At 46.3% G+C, this 23,025-nt stretch overlaps 3 non-coding genes across 3 annotated transcripts; 1 reads left to right on the forward strand and 2 right to left on the reverse strand.

Annotated features, from left to right (window-relative positions):
- Positions 1–579: 579 nt before the first annotated feature.
- TRNAK-UUU lies at positions 580–652 on the reverse strand. The gene has a single exon. It is a non-coding gene; the product is annotated as a tRNA-Lys (tRNA).
- Positions 653–8,388: 7,736 nt separating this feature from the next.
- Positions 8,389–8,461, reverse strand: TRNAK-UUU. Its single transcript has one exon. It is a non-coding gene; the product is annotated as a tRNA-Lys (tRNA).
- Positions 8,462–21,397: 12,936 nt separating this feature from the next.
- Positions 21,398–21,470, forward strand: TRNAK-CUU. The gene has a single exon. It is a non-coding gene; the product is annotated as a tRNA-Lys (tRNA).
- Positions 21,471–23,025: the final 1,555 nt, after the last annotated feature.

Below are 23,025 nucleotides of genomic sequence, written 5' to 3' on the forward strand. Positions count from 1 at the left end.
ACACTTGTTTGGGGAGTTAAAAAGAGTGCACCAAAAAGGCACCTTTACATTAAAAGCAATGGAAAAATGCAACAAAACATGGTAAAATGGGGCAAAAATGCACCAGATGCGTTTGTGAGTCACATGTCCTTTAAAAAGTGTGTATATATATGTGTGTGTGTGTATCTGTCATTAGAGCATTCACACATACAACATAGCTCCCAACTGTCCCTGATTTTGAGGGACTGTCCCTAATTTAGAGCAATGTGCCTCTGTCCCTCATTCCTCCTCATTTGTCCCTCACTCTGGCCTGCTCTATATAGTTGTATATAAAATGCACTTTTTATCTATCATAGGATAGATATGTAATAATCACCTGCCCATACACAGCACTGGCCGACAACACTGCTCCCAGAGTTACTTCTGGGTATTGCGACTCTGGCGATGTGATTGGTCTGAGCCGCGATGACGTCATTCCCGCGCATACACATGGAAGCCGCCCATATTATAGGCTTACCTGTAGAAAAAAGTGGTTGTAAAGGGTTTACAACCACTTTCACTCCCACTGTAGATAAGATTTTTAGAAAGATACAAATCAGTCGCCCGAACAGGGACTTGAACCCTGGACCCTCAGATTAAAAGTCTGATGCTCTACCGACTGAGCTATCCGGGCTCCTTCAAAAGAGGGTGGTCACCTGACTTACACCTATACATCAATGCATTGCCAAATATTAGTTAACCAGTTAGCAACCGCCCTATAGACGAAATACGTCTACAAGGCGGTTGCTTAACTCTGGGAGGGCGTCAATGTACGTCCTCCCAGAATCGCGCCCTGTGGGGCGCGCACACGGGAGTCTCCGTGACCGCCGGGTCCTCCGGACCTGACTGATCACGGATCACGGTAAATCGCCGCTGATAGCGGCGATTTACCACGAGATCGCTCCGTCCAATGACGGAGCGATCACTAGTAAACAAACCGGCGTCATGTGATGACGCCGGTTCCTCCCTCTCCTCTCTGTACCGAACGGTACAGTGTGAGAGAGGAGAGGGGAGAGAGCGGAAGCAGCAGCAGCTGCTGCTGCTGCTGCGGGCTGGATCTGTGACACATGCAGTCACAGATCCAGCCATCGATCCCTCCCTGTGCAATACTCTGCAGTACCAGCCATACTCTGCAATGCCCCCACACTCTGCAATGTCCCCACACTCTGCAATGCCCCCACACTGTGCAATACCCCAAAATACTCTGCAATACCCCAAAATACTCTGCAATGCCCGCAATACTCCGCAATGCCCCCAATACTCCGCAATGCCCCGCAATACCCCGCAATACTCCGCAATACCCCGCAATACCCCGCAATACTCCGCAATACCCCGCAATACCCCGCAATACCCCACAATACTCCGCAATACCCCACAATACTCCGCAATACCCCGCAATACCCCACAATACCCCGCAATACTCCGCAATACCCCGCAATACCCCGCAATACCCCACAATACCCCACAATACTCCGCAATACCCCACAATACCCCGCAATACCCCGCAATACCCCGCAATACTCCGCAATACCCCGCAATACCCCGCAATACTCCGCAATACCCCACAATACCCCACAATACTCCGCAATACCCCACAATACTCCGCAATACCCTGCAACGTCGTCTATGGGGATTTTTAAGTAGCGAAGTTTGGCGCCATTCCACGAGCGTGTGCAATTTTGAAGGGTGACATGTTGGGTATCTATTTACTCGGCGTAACTTCATCTTTCACATTTATGCAAAAAAATGAAGAAAAAATACTAAATTTGCCAAATTTTATAACAGAAACAAAGAAAAATTATTTTTTTTTACAGAATTTTCAGTCTTTTTTCTTTTATAGCGCAAAAAATAAAAAACCCAACGGTGATTAAATACCACCAAAAGAAAGCTATATTTGTGTGAAAAAAAAGGACGAAAATTTCATTTGGGTACAGTGTTGTATGACTGAGTAATTGTCATTCAAATTGTGAGAGCACCGAAAGCTGAAAATTGGTCTGGTTATTAAAGCGGTGGTTCACCCTCCTTCACATCATTAGACCATTACATTCGGCATCGTAGCGCGAGCTACGGTATGCCGGTCTTAAATTTTTAATCCCCGTACTCACTGTGCTATCGCTCATTGAAGAATCCGACTCCCGCGGGGAATGGGCGTGCCTATGGAGAGGGAGGATGATTGACGGCCGGCTCTGGCACGTCACGCTCCCCGAAGACAGCCGGAGTAGGTCTCGGTTCTTCACGGCGCCTGCGCACAGGCTATGCGCAGGCGCCGTGAATAGCCAAGCCTATTTCGGCTATTTCCGGAGAAGCGTGACGTGCCAGGGCCGGCCGTCAATCACCTTCTCTCACCATAGGAACGCCCATTCCCCGGAAACTTCAATGAGCCATAGCACAGTGAGTATGGGGATAAAAAATGTAAGACCGGCATACCGTAGCTCGCGCTACGATGCCGAATGTAATGGTCTAATAAAAAAAAACATTTTTATTTTTTTTTAACAGGGTGAACCCCCGCTTTAAGGGGGTTTACGTGCCTAGTGGTCAAGTGGTTAAAGGATCACTAAACAAAAAAAATGTTTGGGCTAAATAGCTTGCTTTACCTTATAGCAGTCTTGATTTCATGTCCTCATTGTCCGTTTTTGCTTTGAAGCAGCTGTAATCCTTTGCTGAAATCCTCACTTCCTGGTTCTCTGGCTCCATAGTAAATTTCTCATGGGAGCTTCTCACTGTGGTCTAAGCTGTGTGTCTAAAACTCCTCAGAACCAATCAGATTCATTTTAAAAACAAAACACTGCCCTGGATTTGTTTGTTTTTGTTCTGTGTGTCTCTTTACTTCACATAAACATGAAATCAGTTTAAAAGCGAAAGTCAAACTAGAGGCACATTATATGATAGAATTTAATCTATTTTTCATCATTTTTAAAAGGAATCAGTTAACTTTTTTTTTTTGTCTCTATACCCTGTAAACAGTCATTTCAGCAAAAAAAATGTTTTCCTTTAGTGACCCTTTAATAGGATACAGAGAGGGGGTCAATACATTTACAGAAAAGTAAATAAATAAGGAATAGAGCTACAATTTACATGACTTACCTCTCCATTTTCAAAACAGATTTCCTGACACCAACATGACAACATACATGCAATACAGCTCCGCTCCTATATCCATACACATGTTTAAATCTATAAAAAGAAAGCTAGAGCAATCTCCCCCATTTTTTTAACTTTGAGTTTGTGCAGCACATGCAAAATGCCTATGGAGACATGGTCTAGGCTTCCATATCCATTGTAATAAAGTTTGTTTATACATTTTAGCCCTCCCTGTTTAGCTCATTATTTATCACATGTAAGCTGCCATGTTGGGCTTGTTTTTTTATCTCCATTGTCATGCGGTTCCTCTAATGATGTATCCACAGCAGTGTCTGGACGAAGATGACACCTGTTTCATCTCAGTTTCTGTCCACACTTGGTCTCAATTATATATGATTTTGGTGAATTGGCTTCTTTGACAATTCGATCAGGTTCCCATGTATTCCCAGTTACTCTGTGTCGCACAGCTTGCCCAGCAGAGCGTCGACGAAGGGATTTTGTAGATTTATCAAAATAAAATTTTTGCCTTTTCATGTTTATGATCCTCTGAGCTGTTACTCGATCCTGTGGAATAGTCTGAGGCTGCAATTTCTGTGGTGCAATAGGCACTGTGGTCCTCAGTGTTCTACCCATTAGCAGCTGTGCAGGTGAACATAAACCTTCAATAGGTGTTGCACGATAGTTTAACAGTCCTAGGTACACATCCTGCCCTGATGATTGTGCTTTCAGTATAATGGATTTGGCTATGCTAACATACTTCTCTGCTAGGCCATTGGCCTGTTGGTGATGGGGGCTTGTGGGTTTGTGCCTGATTCCCCATCTACGCAGGAAGCACTGGAACTCAGAACATGAGAATTGTGACCCATTATCAGACACAAGTACTTCACACATGTCTTGAAAGTTTTGTTTTGAAAGCCCATAAGACTTTTGCTGCTTTTAAGTTTCTCAGCTGCACTAGCTCAAAGTATTTGCTATAGTAATCTACTACTATCAGGTAATGGTTGTCCTCAAAATGAAAAATATCTGTAGCCAGTCTCTGCCATGCCCGTGAAGGAGCATTCCACGGTGTAAGCGGTTCTTTTGCATTGTGTTTTTGAAATGTCTGGCAGGTTTCACACTTCTTCACAAGTGTCTCAATATCAAAGTCTAAATTAGGCTAGTAGACCAGCTCTGCGCTTACACAGAGTGATGCCCAAATGCCCCTGGTGGATTTGTTTCAGTACTTCTGCCTGTTGTGTCTTAAAGCGGTGGTTCCCCTAAAAATAAAGTTTTGACATTGCATTTGCTATAATAATTACAGTTAGAATCGGCTGGTTTTATGTAAAAAATACCTCCGTACGTAGCGTTTGTATTATTCGTTCCCACCGCCACTTCCGGGTACGATGCTGGCGGTGGGCGTTCCTTATTGATGGACAGGCATCCGACCGACGCATCCATCGCGTCACGAGATGCCGAAAGAAGCCGAACGTTGGTGCGGCTCTATACGGCGCATGCGCAACGACGTTCGGCTTCTTTCGGCATCTCGTGACGCGATGGATGCGTCGGTCGGATGCCTGTCCATCAATAAGGAACGCCCACCGCCAGCATCGTACCCGGAAGTGGCGGTGGGAACGAATAATACAAACGCTACGTACGGAGGTATTTTTTACATAAAACCAGCCGATTCTAACTGTAATTATTATAGCAAATGCAATGTCAAAACTTTATTTTTAGGGCAACCACCCCTTTAAGAATGAGAATACGGTCACCCATAAATATGATATCCGATTCATAGGCCAGAATCTCTGTAGTTCAGGACACAGCTTCTTTCGTTTTTCTGGCCAGCCATTGCACATGACACAAGTTAGTTTTTCTAGGACTTTATCCTGTTTGGTGTCCTGTTGTGTCTTCTCCAGCCGTACATCCGATATTGGAATGTTCGCTAGTACTGTATGCAGTGGTTAGGTTTAGGTTTTGTGCTGCCCTAGGCCTGACTAAACTTTCGCACCCCCTAATTTAAATATGACCCACCCCTTCCTGTCAAAGCCACACCCCTTCCTTTTTAAGACCCACCCTGTCATCTTCATGGGAGGAAGAATGAGGAACGCCGTGGGAGGAGGACAGCGGGTTGCCATGGCTGAATGACAGAGGGACGCCGTGGGAGAAGGACGCTGTGGGAAAAGGACAGAGGGACACCGTGGGAGAAGGATGCTGTGGGAAAAGGACAGAGGGACGCCGTGGGAGAAGGACGCTGTGGGAAAAGGACAGAGGGACACCGTGGGAGAAGGACGCTGTGGGAAAAGGACAGAGGGACACCGTGGGAGAAGGATGCTGTGGGAAAAGGACAGAGGGATGCCGTGGGAGAAGGACGCTGTGGGAAGAGGACAGAAGGACGCCGTGGGAAAAGGACACCGTGGGAAGAGGACAGAGGGATGCTGTGGGAGAAGGACACCGTGGAAAGAGGACAGAGGGACGCCGTGGGAAAAGGACCCCGTGGGAAGAGGACAGAGGGACACCGTGGGAGAAGGATGCTGTGGGAGGATGACAGAGAGGGATGTTGTGGCGGTCAATAAGGCCTAGAGAATAGCATGCTAGGCACTTCCTAATGGCTCAGTCTCTGGGAATAGTAATGGATAATGGCCAACAGCTGCTCAGTGCTGGCAGGTTTCACACTTCTTCACAAGTGTCTCAATATCAAAGCCAAAATTAGGCTAGTAGACCAGCTCTGCGCTTACACAGAGTGATGCCCAAATGCCCCTGGTGGATTTGTTTCAGTACTTCTGCCTGTTGTGTCTTAAGAATGAGAATACGGTCACCCATAAATATGATATCCGATTCATAGGCCAGAATCTCTGTAGTTCAGGACACAGCTTCTTTCGTTTTTCTGGCCAGCCATTGCACATGACACAAGTTAGTTTTTCTAGGACTTTATCCTGTTTGGTGTCTTGTTGTATCTTCTCCAGCCGTACATCCGATATTGGAATGTTCGCTAGTACTGTATGCAGTGGTTAGGTTTAGGTTTTGTGCTGCCCTAGGCCTGACTAAACTTGCGCACCCCCTAATTTAAATATGACCCACCCCTTCCTGTCAAAGCCACACCCCTTCCTTTTTAAGACCCACCCTGTCATCTTCATGGGAGGAAGAATGAGGAACGCCGTGGGAGGAGGACAGCGGGTTGCCATGGCTGAATGACAGAGGGACGCCGTGGGAGAAGGACGCTGTGGGAAAAGGACAGAGGGACACCGTGGGAGAAGGATGCTGTGGGAAAAGGACAGAGGGACGCCGTGGGAGAAGGACGCTGTGGGAAAAGGACAGAGGGACACCGTGGGAGAAGGACGCTGTGGGAAAAGGACAGAGGGACACCGTGGGAGAAGGATGCTGTGGGAAAAGGACAGAGGGATGCCGTGGGAGAAGGACGCTGTGGGAAGAGGACAGAAGGACGCCGTGGGAAAAGGACACCGTGGGAAGAGGACAGAGGGATGCTGTGGGAGAAGGACACCGTGGAAAGAGGACAGAGGGACGCCGTGGGAAAAGGACCCCGTGGGAAGAGGACAGAGGGACACCGTGGGAGAAGGATGCTGTGGGAGGATGACAGAGAGGGATGTTGTGGCGGTCAATAAGGCCTAGAGAATAGCATGCTAGGCACTTCCTAATGGCTCAGTCTCTGGGAATAGTAATGGATAATGGCCAACAGCTGCTCAGTGCTGGCAGGTTTCACACTTCTTCACAAGTGTCTCAATATCAAAGCCAAAATTAGGCTAGTAGACCAGCTCTGCGCTTACACAGAGTGATGCCCAAATGCCCCTGGTGGATTTGTTTCAGTACTTCTGCCTGTTGTGTCTTAAGAATGAGAATACGGTCACCCATAAATATGATATCCGATTCATAGGCCAGAATCTCTGTAGTTCAGGACACAGCTTCTTTCGTTTTTCTGGCCAGCCATTGCACATGACACAAGTTAGTTTTTCTAGGACTTTATCCTGTTTGGTGTCTTGTTGTATCTTCTCCAGCCGTACATCCGATATTGGAATGTTCGCTAGTACTGTATGCAGTGGTTAGGTTTAGGTTTTGTGCTGCCCTAGGCCTGACTAAACTTGCGCACCCCCTAATTTAAATATGACCCACCCCTTCCTGTCAAAGCCACACCCCTTCCTTTTTAAGACCCACCCTGTCATCTTCATGGGAGGAAGAATGAGGAACGCCGTGGGAGGAGGACAGCGGGTTGCCATGGCTGAATGACAGAGGGACGCCGTGGGAGAAGGACGCTGTGGGAAAAGGACAGAGGGACACCGTGGGAGAAGGATGCTGTGGGAAAAGGACAGAGGGACGCCGTGGGAGAAGGACGCTGTGGGAAAAGGACAGAGGGACACCGTGGGAGAAGGATGCTGTGGGAAAAGGACAGAGGGACACCGTGGGAGAAGGACGCTGTGGGAAAAGGACAGAGGGACACCGTGGGAGAAGGATGCTGTGGGAAAAAGACAGAGGGATGCCGTGGGAGAAGGACGCTGTGGGAAGAGGACAGAAGGACGCTGTGGGAAAAGGACACCGTGGGAAGAGGACAGAGGGACGCCGTGGGAAAAGGACCCCGTGGGAAGAGGACAGAGGGACACCGTGGGAGAAGGATGCCGTGGGAAGATGACAGAGAGGGATGTTGTGGCGGTCAATAAGGCCTAGAGAATAGCATGCTAGGCACTTCCTAATGGCTCAGTCTCTGGGAATAGTAATGGATAATGGCCAACAGGCCCTCTTACCAGACCCAGCAAAATCGCAACAGTGATCCTTCTGGCTGGACATTCGCTCACTCTGGGTTGCCTGGGGTGACTCTAATCAGTAGTGTAGCATGTCTGTATCCTGGCAGTGGCTCGGTCTTACTCCCTCTCTGGTGGTGCAGGTACAACATGGCTCTCTCTCTGGTGGTGCGGGTACAGTGTGGCTCTCTGGTGGTGCGGTGACAGCGTGGCTCTCTGGTGGTGCAGGGTACAGCGTAGCTCTCTGGTGGTGCTGGTACAGCATGGCTCTCTGGTGGTGCGGGGTACAGCGTGGCTCTCTGGTGGTGTGGGTTACTACGTGGCTCCCTGGTGGTGCGGGGTACAGCATGGTTCCCTGGTGGAGTGGGGTACAGTGTGGCTCCCTGGTGGTGCAGGGTACAGCGTGGCTCTCTGGTGGTGCAGCGTACAGCATGGCTCTCTAGGTTGGTGCGGGGTGTTTAGGCAATATTTACAGTTTCTCTAGGTAAGCCTTATTATAGGTACAAATTATGCATTTATTCCCACTGTAGATAAGATCTTTAGAAAGATAAAAAAAAGCTACCGCCCGAACAGGGACTTGAACCCTGGACCCTCAGATTAAAAGTCTGATGCTCTACCGACTGAGCTATCCGGGCTTCATGAAAGAGCAATTGTCACATGACTTTCACATGACTGTCACATGACTAGTACTGAAAATCGACCTCTTTGCCAAATATGGGTTAGTAGGGTAACAGAGAGGAAAGTAGACAAACCATGAATAAATAGAAAAAAATTAATACAAGAGCAGCCTAGAACATAAGTGCTATATGTATATATATATAAATGTTACACCAATATATACTCCTGCGCTAATGGATAAGAGAATTGTAAATGTCAACAAATTAAATACATTTTGAACAAATTAAATAATAAATAAGTTGCTGCTCTCAAAGTGCGTGTGCCTTTAAATGTGGAACAAAATATAAGAGCACTACCCAATGTTAATGCTGACACATCATTATTACAGTGCAATATAAATAGCAATCCATACTTATAATTAATAAAAGTCCATAAGTTCATAAATCCTTCAAAAGTTCATACATTTCTGTATCGAAATCTTCCAGTGCAGCTTAAAATTTTTAATTGTGCAGTATAAAGTGCCAAGTGCTGAAAAAAACACAATGGGCCTGATTTACCAAGCCTTTACTCCATGACTCATGGAGTAAAAGCAGGAGTAGCAGCCGTTTGGCCATTTACTAAAGAAATACGCTGCTAGTGCAGTGTATTTCCCTAGTTACTAATGTGCTCCGTGCGCCCAGGAGAGGGTGCATTGTGCACCAGTACAGACCTGGCGCACGGCACATTAAACTATAAATTGCGGGGGTTTGGGCGGGAGTTTATTAAGGGGGGAGGTGGGGGGATGCAGGGGAAGTGAAGTGACATGTGTTTTGAAGTGTTTGGCGGGCCGAATTGAAAGGGAAAGTGTTTTTTGAAAACAGATCCCCGTACGCTTGCACAGTGCGCCTGAACCTCGGGAGGTTCATTTGCATACTGGGCATGCGTAGAGAGAAAAGTCAGGGATTCCCGTGCGCCTTGTCAGTACGCCGTGAAAATCTTGGTAAATACCAAGCGGCGTACCCGTGATTGCGCTGCGTGACGCGGCGCACGGGAATCTCCGAGCTGTTTTCAGCCCTGAAGGGGAACTCGGCGCCAAATTTCAAACTTGAAATCGGCGCGGGTCCCCCTTCAGGGCTACATTAGGCTCTTAGGCTTGGTCCGGAACGTGAGGGGTTAAACCCGCGCCGATTCGGCGCGGGGGTCCCCCCAGATCCAAACCAAGCCCTCATCCCAAGCATGCAGTCTGGCCCGGACAGGAATGGGGGAGGGGACGAGCGAGCGCCCCCCCCCCTCCTGAGCCGTACCAGACCGCATGCCCTCAACATGGGGGAGTGTGTGCTGTGGGGGAGGGGGGCACTGCCCCCCCACCCCACAGCACTCTTGCCCCCATGTCGATAGGGACAAGAGCCTCTTCCCGACAACCCTTGCCATTGGTTGTCGGGGTATGCGGGCGGGGCTAATCGGAATCTGTGAGCTCCCTTTAATAAGGGGGCCCCCAGATGCCGGCCCCCCACCCTATGTGAATGAGTATGGGGTACATCGTACCTCTACCCATTCACATGGGGGAAATGTAAAGTAAAAAAAAAACACCACACAGAATAAAATATTTTATTAATCTGCTCCGGAGCCCCCCCTTTCTTCTTTAGCTCTCTTAGAAGGGGGGGTTTCTTCTCTCCCGATCTTCCGCCGGGACCCTGGGCTTCGGTGATTTCTGCCGGGGGAGGGCGCCATCCCTCGGTCCTCTCCGGAGCCTTCCGCCGGATGCCCCCACCCCATTTAAGCTCTTTTTCATTAGGGAGGGGCATCCGGACTTCGGGGTCTTCTGCCGGGGGATGGCGCCTATCCCCCGGTCTTTCCGGTGCCTTCCGCCAGGGTTCCGGTCTTCCTGGTCTTCTGCCGGGGGTGCGCCAACTCCCCGGTCTTTTCTCTTCTGTCTTCTCTGCTCCCTCTTCTGCCTGGCTCCCCCGCAGAGCCAGGGCTTTCTTCCGTCTTCTTTCTTCTCTCTTCCTTCTTCTGCCTGTCTCCTCCGGGAGCCCAGGGCTTGTCTCCGCTGTCTTCTCCCTTCTCTTCCATTGGATGTTGACACGACGAGGTCCGGCGCTGGAATGCCGTCTGAGCAGTGGGCATGGACTTATATAGGGCAATGCCACCATGTGACCTCAACCCATGTGACATCACATTCCCATCATGCCCAGGGAATGTGATGTCACATGGGTTGAGGTCACATGGTGGCATTACCCTATATAAGTCCATGCCCGCCGCTGACACGGCATGTCAGCGCGGAACCTCGTCGTGTCAACATCGAATGGAAGAGAAGGGAGAAGACAGCGGAGACAAGCCCTGTGCTCCCGGAGGAGACAGGCAGAAGAAGGAAGAGAGAAGAAAGAAGACGGAAGAAAGCCCTGGCTCCGCGGGGGAGCCAGGCAGAAGAGGGAGCAGAGAAGACAGAAGAGAAAAGACCGGGGAGTTGGCGCACCCCCGGCAGAAGACCAGGAAGACCGGAACCCTGGCGGAAGGCACCGGAAAGACCGGGGGATAGGCGCCATCCCCCGGCAGAAGACCCCGAAGTCCGGATGCCCCTCCCTAATGAAAAAGAGCTTAAATGGGGTGGGGGCATCCGGCGGAAGGCTCCGGAGAGGACCGAGGGATGGCGCCCTCCCCCGGCAGAAATCACCGAAGCCCAGGGTCCCGGCGGAAGATCGGGAGAGAAGAAACCCCCCCTTCTAAGAGAGCTAAAGAAGAAAGGGGGGGCTCCGGAGCAGATTAATAAAATATTTTATTCTGTGTGGTGTTTTTTTTTTACTTTACATTTCCCCCATGTGAATGGGTAGAGGTACGATGTACCCCATACTCATTCACATAGGGTGGGGGGCCGGAATCTGGGGACCCCTTTATTAAAGGGGTCTCTCAGATTCTGATAAGCTCTCCGCCCGCATACCCCGACAACCAACGGCCAGGGTTGTCGGGAAGAGGCTCTTGTCCCTATCGACATGGGGGCAAGAGTGCTTTGGGGTGGGGGGGCAGTGCCCCCCTCCCCCACAGCACACACTCCCCCATGTTGAGGGCATGTGGTCTGGTATGGCTCAGGAGGGAGGGGGGCGCTCGCTCGTCCCCACCCCCATTCCTGTCTGACCAGACTGCGTGCCTGGGATAAGGGCTTGGTTTGGATCTTGGGGGGGGGGGGCACGCTATTTTTTTGGGCCCCGGTTTAACCCCTTATGTTCCAGACCAAGCCTAAGAGCCTGGTATGCACCTGGAGGGAACCCACCTTATTTTTTTTGGGGGGGTCTGGAGTTCCCCTTCATGAACAGCGATCTGTCATTTACACATGTCAGTCCCATCCCCCCCCCCTACAGTTAGAACACACCCAGGGAACATATTTAACCCCTCCCTCGCACCTAGTGTTAACCCCTTCCCTGCCAGTGGCATTTTTTGAGTAAGCAATGCATTTTTTACAGCACTGATCGCTAGAAAAATGCCAATGGTTCCAAAAAAGTGTTCGATGTGTCCGCCATAATGTCGCAGTACCGATAAAAATCGCTGATCGCCCCAATAACTAGTTAAAACAAAAAAAAAAAAAAATTTGTAGACGCTATACCTTTTGCAAAAACCAAACACTAAACGCTATTTGCGATTTTTTGGAACCAAAAAGATGTAGAATACGTATCGGCCTAAACTGAGGGGTTTTTTAGTTTTTTGAATATATATTTTTGGGGATATTTATTATAGCAAAAAGTAAAAATAATTTTTACATATGTGGGCGGGACTTACGCAAGTCCCGCCCACATATATAAACATCGTTCAAACCACACATGTGAGGTATTGACGCGTGCGTTAGAGCGAGAGCAATACTTTTACCACTAGACTTTCTTTGTAACTATAAACTGGTAACCTGGAAAAAAAAATAAAAGGTCGCCTATGGGGATATTCACGGAATTCATTTTGGCCCCATTGCAGGAGTGTTTCCAATAGTAAAGCGTGACATGTAAGGTATCTATTTACTCAGTGTAACATCATCTTTCACATTATCCCCAAAAATTGGGCTCACTTTTGTGTTTTGTTAATTTTTAACCACTTGAGCCCGGACCATATTTCTGGTCAATGACCGGGCAAGTTTTTGTGATTCGGCGCGGCGTCGCTTTAACTGACAATTGCGCAGTCGTGCGACGTGGCTCCCAAACAAAATTGGCAACCTTTTTTTTCACACAAATAGATTATTAAATGTGCGTGTTTACTTCTGTCTTTAACACCTCCCCTTCAGGCTGGAAAGCATCAGATCAGGGGAAACAAAAAAAAAAAGCTCTCATTCCATTGCAGCTTGGTTCCTACATGTGTGATGAACTGAGCATGCTCAAACACTTAGAAAAAAAATATCCTTTCTTTTTAAAAGGTGAAAAACACTCATTGGATGCTCATAGAGCGTGGTTTGGGTTAATTGCAGGTGTGCCCAATTACAAGCTCACCCAAACTAGAGACTGCAATTTGTTCATGTGATTTCAATTGCTTCATTACTAGCACTGTTATAAAAAGCTTGGATCGATCAGTCCTCAGCTGCCCTCAGAAGGGGCAGGCTGGCAGAAATGCTGTTGCTAAACACAAATGTGGTTTGTTGCATGGGTTTTGTTTTATTTTGCCAATGGTTTTGGTTTATTTTTAAATAATGTTCACTTTGATGTATTTGTCTATGTGGCCTTATTTTATGAAAAATGTGTAAAGCTATGGTTAATTAGTATTTTGAAATGTATTTTTGTTTGTTTGTCTTTTTTTGCTTTCCTTGTTTTGTTGACCAATAAAAATTACTTTAAAATTGTTAAGTTTGTCTTTTGTTACTTTTTCATGCTACATATGTTGACAGCTGCAGCTGAACTAGGTTTGGGCCTAACAAATTATGTGTGATTTTTGTCTAAGCTTCTTTCCTGGTGTGTAATCATGAAATGTTTGCCATGTTTATTCTCCCTGACTTTAAAGACAAAAACTGGTAAGTATTTTATTTATTCTGCAGTGGTCCTCAGCCCTCAAGTACACCCGACAGGACATGTTTTGGGGATTTCTCTTATCAAGAATTGCTGTCCAGACTATTTTAAAGCACATGTGCAAGATGAAGGAAAACCTGCAAACATGGCCTGTGGGGGGGGGGGTTTGCTATTGGTGGACAGGCTTGACGTGCTGATTTACAGCACTGTGCTTAAATCTAGCGCAAGGCAATCCTATTCAAATTGTGGGTGTTTGAGGGAAGCCAAGTGAGTGTTAGAACCCCTGCTTTGTGTTTTTTTATTTTTGTGTTGAGCTTTGTGTCCCTTTTCTTAAAATTGGCTTCACTTCCTGTCACACAGCTGAACAGGAAGTGAGGTTAAAACCCTACCAGTGTCATTTCTTGGGGACACCGGTCAATCTAACTAGTGTCCCCATTAAGCAAATTGCACTCCAGCACTGCTGTGTACACCCCAAATCATGGGTCTTCAAACTACGGCCCTCCAGTTGTTCAGGAACTACAATTCCCATCATGCCTAGTCATGTCTGTGAATGTCAGTGCATTACAAGGCCTCATGGGATGTGTAGTTCTACAACAGCTGGAGGGCCGTAGTTTGAGGATCCCTGCCCCAAATGATTATTTAGTTTGGGGTTTAGTAAAGGCAAAGCCACTCTGCAGTACAAGCATAGTTGCTGAAAATCTGAGAGGAAGCACTGATGGTTTTAACATCCAATCCTGTAGAAGCAAAGTTGTTTTGTTTTCTTCCTTGCTTTGCACTTGTAGGAGTGGATTTGCCTTTAGTAAATGGACCCCAAAGTCCAAGATCCCTAATAATTTGGGGTGTACACAGCAAAATGCTAGAGTGCAATTTACATAATGGGAAACTATTTAGATTGATCTCTGTGTCCACAAGAAAATATATTAGTAAGGTTTTACCCTCACTTCCTGTTTGGCTATGTGACAGGAAGTGAATGAATTAGAAAGGGTGAAGACACCTCACAAATGTTGTCACTATCAGGGGTGCAGACATCCCCCAAAAAATGAGCAGATAATACTTATTTGCAAATTAATAATTTTTTAGTTAACATTGGGTGGGGTGCTCTAACACACACATTCCTACATATTAGCAACGCTCTATCCTGGCCTATTGGCATGGTTATATTTTCTTAGGGCTCTCAATAAAACTCTATGAAATTTGTGCTTAAACTAGAACCAGGGGCGGACTGACAACTCATGGGGCCCCCGGGCAATAGAAGATTATGGGGCCCCTCTGGCTTACAGATGACCACCACGCCAGGAGGTAGTGCAGAGGCGGGCAGCTAAAATCTTGGGATATTCACATTAAAAGCATGTCATTTTCGGACATATCAGGGACAGATCTAAAAAAAACACAGATTTTTACATACTGTCCCTGGTTTTACTGAGCCTGGCAACCCGGATGGGGCCCCCTAGTGGCATGGGGCCCTCGGGCAGTGCCCAAGTGACTCAATGGTCAGTCCGCCCCTGACAAGAACTATAATCAACAAGTTTTATTTTCTTTCATTTTGGATAGAGTGAGGGAGGGTTATAGGCCCTGTCAGTTTATTTTGTATTATCTGTGTCCAATTGGGGAGATTTGCCTTCACTTCCTGCCCCATAGCCAAACAGGAAGTGAGAGAAAAACTATGCAAATTAACCACTTCCCGCCCAGCCTATGGCCGATTTACGTCCGGGAAGTGGTTACACAATCCTGACAGGACGTCCTGCAGGATTTCATGCCGCACGCGCCTGTGGGGGCACGCAGCGCGGCGATCGGTGATGCGGGGTGTCAGTCTGACACCCTGCATCTCCGATCTCGGGAAAGAGTCTCTCACGGAGACGGAGACTCTTTACCACGTGATCAGCCGTGTCCAATCACGGCTGATCACGATGTAAACAGGAAGAGCCATCGATGGCTCTTCCTCACTCGCGTCTTACAGACGCCAGTATAGGAGAGCCGATCGGCGGCTCTCCTGACAGGGGGCGTTCGCGCTGATTGTTTATCAGCGCAGCCCCCCCTCGGATCACCACACTGGACCACCAGGGATGCCCACCCTGGACCACCAGGGTGTGCAAAAACAAAAAAAATATAGAACAAAAAAACAAAAAGCATTAAAAAATAAGAAAAAAGATGCCAATCAGTGCCCACAAATGGGCACTGACTGGGAAAATCAGTGCCACCCCACAGTGCCCATCCATGCACAGTGCCCACCTATCAGTGCCCACCTGTGCCACCCATAAGTATCCATCAGTGCCACCCATAAGTGCCGCCCATAAGTATCCATCAGTGCCACCCATAAGTGCCGCCCATCTGTGCCGCCCATGAGTGCCCATCAGTGCCGCCTATGAGTGCCCATCAGTGCCGCATAGCAGCGCCGCCAATCAATGCCACCTCATCTGTGCCGTCAGTACTACCTCATCGATGTCCATCAGTGCCATCTCATCGGGGCCCATCAGTGCCGCCATATCAGTGCCCGTAATTGAAAGAGAAAAACTTATTTACAAAAAAATTAACCTAAAAAAAGAAAAAGGTTTTTTTGTTTCAAAATTTGCAGTCTTTTTTTAGTTGTTGCGCAAAAAAAAAACGCAGAGGTGATCAAATAACAACAAAAGAAAGCTCTATTTGTGGGGAAAAAAGGACGCCAATTTTGTTTGGGTACAGTGTTGTATGACCGCGCAATTGCCATTCAAAGTGCGACAGTGTTGAAAGCTGAAAATTGGCTTGGGCGGGAAGGTGCGTAAGTGCCTGGTATGGAAGTGGTTAAGGGAATCCAGTGCCCCCCCAGAACTAGTGTGTGGGTCCCCTGAAAATTACTGGGCGGGGTTATACAAAAACAGGGTGTGACCTTGACAGGAAGGGGTTGGTCATTTTTCTATTAGGAGGTGCAGATATGTAGTCAGGCCTAGGGCAGAACCAAACCTTAATATACTACTGCATATTAGGGCTTATTTAGACCGGAACCGATTTACAGCGTGTTTTTATATTGTGGGAGGAAACCCACGCAGGCACAGGGAGAACATGCAAACTCCATGCAGATGCTGTCACGGGCGGGATTCGAACCAACGACTCTTTTGCTGCTAGGTCAAAGTGCTATACACTACACCACTGTGGTGAACGAACATGATTGCAGCTGAAAGCATGAGATCTTTTTTTTTTTTTTTCAATACCATGCTTTCCAGCCTTATTGACCCCGCCTCTCTCCATAAAGAGGACCTGTCACACACTAGTCCTATTACAAGGGATGTTTACATTCCTTGTAATAGGAAGAAAACTGATCATTTTTTTTTTATTTTTTTATTTCAGTGTAAAACATTATAAAACTAAATAAAAATAAATAAGAAAACCCCAAAAAAAAAGCAAACGCATACGCGAGTAGCGCCCGCATATGAAAACAGTATTCAAACCACACAAGTGAGGTATCGCCGCGATCGTTAGAGTGAGAGCAATAATTCTAGCCCTAGACCTACTCTGCAACTCAAAAAATGCAACCTGTAGAATTTTTTAAACGTCGCCTATCGAGTTTTTTAAAGGGTAAAAGTTTGACGCCATGCCACGAGCGGGCGCAATTTTTAAGCGTGACATGTTGGGTATCATTTTACTCGGCGTAACATTATCTTTCACAATATAGAAAAAAATTGGGCAAAATGTATTGTTGTCTTATTTTTTAATTCAAAAAAGTGATTTTTATCCAAAAAAAGTGCGCTTGTAAGACCGCTGCGCAAATACGGTGTGACAAAAAGTATTGCAATGACTGCCATTTTATTCCCTAGGATGTCTGCTAAAAAAAAATATATAATGTTTGGGGGTTCTGATTAATTTTCTAGCCAAAAAATTGTGATTTTCACATGAAGGAGAGAAGTGCCAGAATTAACCCGGTGGGCAAGTGGTTAAAGTACTCATGGCTATAAAGAATAGAGGCATTGCTCATTAAAAAAATAAAAATAAAAAGGGGGTCCCTCCAAATTAAATTACCAGGCCCTTCAGGTCTGGAATGGATATTAAGGGGAACCCCGCCGTAAAAACCCCCAAAAAAAAAGACGTGCGGTTCCCGGCAAATATCCATTCCAGACCCTTCAGGTCTGGTGTGGATTTTAAGGGGAACTCCACCCCAAATTGAAAAAAAAAATGGCGTGGAGTCCCCCTAAAAATCCACACCAGACCCTTATCCGAGCACGTTGACCTGGCCGGCCGCAGAAAAGAGGGGGGGACAGAGTGCGGCCCCCCCCCCTCTCCTGAACCGCACCAGGCCACATGCCCTCAACATGGGGAGGATGTCCCCATGTTGATGGGGACAAGGGTCTCATCCCCACAACCCTTGCCCGGTGGTTGTGGGGGTATGCGGGCGGGAGGTTTATCAGAATCTGGAAGACCCCTTTAACAAAGGGGACCCCCAGATCCTGACCCCCCCCCTGTGTGAAATGGTAATGGGGTACATTGTACCTCTACCATTTCACCCCAAAAAAAATGTCAAAGTGATAAAAATGACAGTAGCCGGTTTTTGACAAATCTTTTAATAAAGTCTTCTTTTCTTCTTTCCTTCGGGGTTTTTCCGCTGCTTCATTCTTCTCGTCCACATCTTGCCCGACGTCTTCTTCTATCTTCTCCGTCCGTCCTTCCGCCTTCTGGTCCCGCATCTTGCCCGTTGTCTTGTCCTGTCGCCTCCTCGTCCGCATCTTGGGTCTTCTGCGGTCTTCTTCTCGGTCCGCCGCCTTCTCGTCCCCTGCGTTTGAATTGTAATTGGCCGCCGTTTTCCCGCTCCTGGGACCCGCCCCCCTCTGACGCCACAAGTAAACTCCTTAGAAGGTCATGTGCGTCAGAGGGGGGCGGGGTCACATGAGTGTGACACGGCGGGAACTTCTTCTCCGGGCGGCGCGATTGAAATTGAATTCCCCCGCTGTGTGACGCTCTGCGACCCCGCCCCCCTCTGACGCACATGACCTTCTAAGGAGTTTACTTGTGGCGTCAGAGGGGGGCGGGTCCCAGGAGCGGGAAAACGGCGGCCAATTACAATTCAAACGCAGGGGACGAGAAGGCGGCGGACCGAGAAGAAGACCGCAGAAGACCCAAGATGCGGACGAGGAGGCGACAGGACAAGACAACGGGCAAGATGCGGGACCAGAAGGCGGAAGGACGGACGGAGAAGATAGAAGAAGACGTCGGGCAAGATGTGGACGAGAAGAATGAAGCAGCGGAAGAACCCCGAAGGAAAGAAGAAAAGAAGACTTTATTAAAAGATTTGTCAAAAACCGGCTACTGTCATTTTTATCACTTTGACATTTTTTTTGGGGTGAAATGGTAGAGGTACAATGTACCCCATTACCATTTCACACAGGGGGGGGGGTCAGGATCTGGGGGTCCCCTTTGTTAAAGGGGTCTTCCAGATTCTGATAAACCTCCCGCCCGCATACCCCCACAACCACCGGGCAAGGGTTGTGGGGATGAGACCCTTGTCCCCATCAACATGGGGACATCCTCCCCATGTTGAGGGCATGTGGCCTGGTGCGGTTCAGGAGAGGGGGGGGGGCCGCACTCTGTCCCCCCCTCTTTTCTGCGGCCGGCCAGGTCAACGTGCTCGGATAAGGGTCTGGTGTGGATTTTTAGGGGGACTCCACGCCATTTTTTTTTTCAATTTGGGGTGGAGTTCCCCTTAAAATCCACACCAGACCTGAAGGGTCTGGAATGGATATTTGCCGGGAACCGCACGTCATTTTTTTTTGGGGGTTTTTACGGCGGGGTTCCCCTTAATATCCATTCCAGACCTGAAGGGCCTGGTAATTTAATTTGGGGGAACCCCTACACATTTTTTTGTTTGTTTTATGAATGAATCCCTTTAGAATTGTCAGAGCCGACAATTCATTATAGCCGCGTGTGAATTTTTAAATGACTTTTTTCCTTCAGAATGTCACTTTGTGCAGGGGGAGTTCTAAGTGCGGGAAAAATGCGCTATTTCACATGCTGACATTACACCCCCCCTAGGTACGAAATTTAAAGGAATATTTCACTTTTATTGTTTCACTTTAAGAATTATTAATTTCACTGCTCCCGAAAAAACGGCCGTTTTAACAAATAAAAAAATCATTGATACATGTTCCCTGGGACAGGACTGAGGTCCCCAAACACTTTTTAGGACAAAACTTGCAGATTAGCCTTTAAAATGAACACTTTTGATTTCTCCCATAGACTTCTATAGGGAGTTCGGCGCGGCTTTACATATTAGTTTCAATGCGCCGGCTGCTACGCTGGTTCATGCGCCTGATTAAGCCTCCACCCGGAGTACTAATTAACGCATGAACCAGCGCAGCGCACATAGCTTAGTAAATCAGGCCCAATATGTGCGATCTTTCCTCCCCTCTATGTGCCCTCACTCACCAGATATATATGACTCCCATGACAGAAGTCATAAGCGATTTTGAAGATAGATGAGCTCTGTAGTTCCACGGGCGATGTCCCATTCTACATCATAGGCAATTCTCAATGTGCCATCATGCGATGTAAACAAATAGCAGAGAAAGCAATATAGCATAATTTCATTTATTGGTTGCATAGAACAAACAATATCCACTTACATGTAAAAACATGTGTTAAAACCCAGAACCGGAAATAACCAATGACTTGCGTCTCCCCGGCTGGAATTAGCATCACCACCCACGGTCACTGGCACGTTTCATCCCTCTCACGAGACGTTATCAAAGGATATCAGGTTTTAAAAGGATTTGAAGTATTTGTGAAGTTTTAGTAATTATGAATATAGATTTATATTTATAGATGGATATTGCACAGTGATAATGATGTGTTAGCATTAACATTGGGTAGTGTCTTATATAAATAAAAATTAGGTTTTACATATTTCATGTAGAGACGAAGCACCATAACTCAACAGGAAAATTCTTGCAGGGAATAGTATGAACCCTGGCCAAACATTGTATATTTTTGTGCTATCCTCAAGAAGCAATACAAATATAGCTTTATGGGTGTTGTTGGTGCCCAAACATTGTAAACCCAACAGAAAAAAAAAAACATTGGTAATTGCGCTATAAAATATTTTTGGGTTTAATGCCACCTTCATGTATGTGCAACTCTGACACAGCTGCAAAAAGGTGGGTTTTAGGTGAGGATGGTGGTCATAACACTTGTTTTGTCCTTATTTAGCAATGTATTTGACATTGTTAGCTTTATCTTTTTTGTTTTACAATGCAGATATACTGTATAACAATAGTTTTGACTGTTATACTGTTATGATATTACTTCTACACAAAAAATCTTTTGGCAAAAATGAAAATAATTTTTTGGGATGGAAATCAATCATATTTGGTTGACAAAATGCATGTAAGCCAAGCAGGTATGGAAACTTAAAGTAAATGAATAGGCAGAATATAGTGTCGCTGGCACTGTCCATGAGAATCTTAACTTTTTGTAATTCCACATACAGCTTTAAAGTATAACTAAAGGAAAAACTTTTTTTAGTTTTGGCTAGAGTGGAGAAGGATTAGAACACCTGTCAGTTTTTATTGCTGTCTGTGCCCCGAATAAAGAGATTTACCCTCTCTATTTGTCCTGCTTACCATTATCATTGAAAGTAAAAGAAAATCCCAAATTTTGGGTCATCCTTCGAAAATTCATAGAGGGGAAATCTTCCAATGGGGACATTAGTTCCTGTGACCTCAGGGGTTCCCAAGGAATTTTATATGTTACCCATTGAGCCATTTCAAAATGGCCTCTCCTTGTTAAACAATATATTTTATCTTATTTTTTTTCTTTGGTATATGTCCCCCCCAGGTCAGTGCCCAGCCCTCTATGCCCATTCTTTATCAATCCCTGGACTTTTGACTTAGAAAAATAGCCAATACTGAAAACAAACATTCGGCACCAGCTGATTTTGATGGGGTTTGGATTCTATATCTGAACTTTAATAACATTTGCCAAACTGCACCTGGTGTATGTATGATTTATCAAAAACACATTAAAGCTAATGCTTCACCAGTTGCCCGGCTAGCTCAGTCGGTAGAGCATGAGACTCTTAATCTCAGGGTCGTGGGTTCGAGCCCCACGTTGGGCGAAAGATTTTTTCCCTAGAGTATAGGCATTTTATAATATCCCCCTGCACTCTCAAAAGGACCTTGAGACTGCTCAGTTGCATATATTTTTACTGAAATCTGACTATAAAAATCTATATCTGTTAAAGCAAAGTTCCACCCAAAAGTCGAACTTACGCTTTAACCACTTTAGCCCCGGACCATTTGTCAGCCTAAAGACCAGAGGTGTTTTTACAATTTGGCACTGTGCTGCTTTAACTGGTAATTGTGCGGTCATACAATGTTGTACCCAAAAGAAAATTTGCGTCCTTTTTTTCCCCACAAATAGAGCCTTCTTTTGATGGTATTTGATTGCCTCTGCGATTTAAATTTTTTGCGATATTAACGGAAAAATACCGAAAGTTTTGAAAAAAATATATATTTTCTAATTTTTGTTATAAGAAAAATCGAACAAACTCAATTTTAGTCATACATTTAGGCCAACATTTATTCAGCCACATGTCTTTAGTAAAAAAAAAATTACAAAAAGTTGTAACTAAATGGTATATTGCTCACACATGCCATGGTTATATGTGGAATTGCACCCCAAAATACATTCTGCTGCTTCTCCTGAGTACGGGGACAGTTTTGAAGGCCATAAAATGCCCAAATAGCACAACCCCACATGACCCTATTTTGGAAAGTAGACACCCCAAGCTATTTGCTGAGAGGCATGTTGAGTCCATGGAATATTTTATATTTTGCCACAAGTTGCGGGAATATGACAATTTTTTATTTTTTTGCACAAAGTGAGTGAGAAACTTATATAGCGCAACACATGCGAACTGAATCGCCTCTGGGTGATTTGTCACTAAATGATATATTGCTCACACATCCCATGGGCATATGTGGAATTACACCCCAAAATACATTCTACTGCTTCTCCCGAGTATGGGGATACCACATGTGTGAGACTTTTTGGGAGCCTAGCCGTGTACGGGACCCCGAAAACCAAGCACCGCCTTCAGAATTTCTAAGGGCGCAAATTTTTGATTTCACTCCTCACTGCCTATCACAGTTTCGGAGGCCATGGAATGCCCAGATGGCACAAAACCCCCCAAATGACCCCATTTTGGAAAGTAGACACCCAAGCTATTTTCTGAGAGGCATGGTGAGTATTTTACAGCGCTCATTTATTTTTGAAAATTAAGAAAGATATTATTTTTTTATTTTTTCAATTATCAAATCTTTGTGACAAAAAGCAAGATCTACAAAATACTCACCATACCTCTCAGCAAATAGGTTGGTGTGTCTACTTTCCAAAATGGGGTCATTTGGGGGGGGTTTGTGCCATCTGGTGAGTGAAATAAAAAATTGACATCCTTAGAAAGCCTGAAGGCGGTGCTTGGTTTTTGGGGTCCCATACGCGGCTAGGCTCCCAAAATATCTCACACATGTGGTATCCCCGTACTCAGGAGAAGTAACAGAATGTATTATGGGGTGTAATTCCACAAATGCCCATGGCATGTTTGAGCAATATATCATTTAGTGATAACTTTGTTAAAAAAAAAATATATATTAATTCTCTTTCCCGCAACT

Source organism: Rana temporaria, chromosome 3 (assembly GCF_905171775.1).
Source record: "Rana temporaria chromosome 3, aRanTem1.1, whole genome shotgun sequence".
Lineage (NCBI taxonomy): Eukaryota > Metazoa > Chordata > Amphibia > Anura > Ranidae > Rana > Rana temporaria.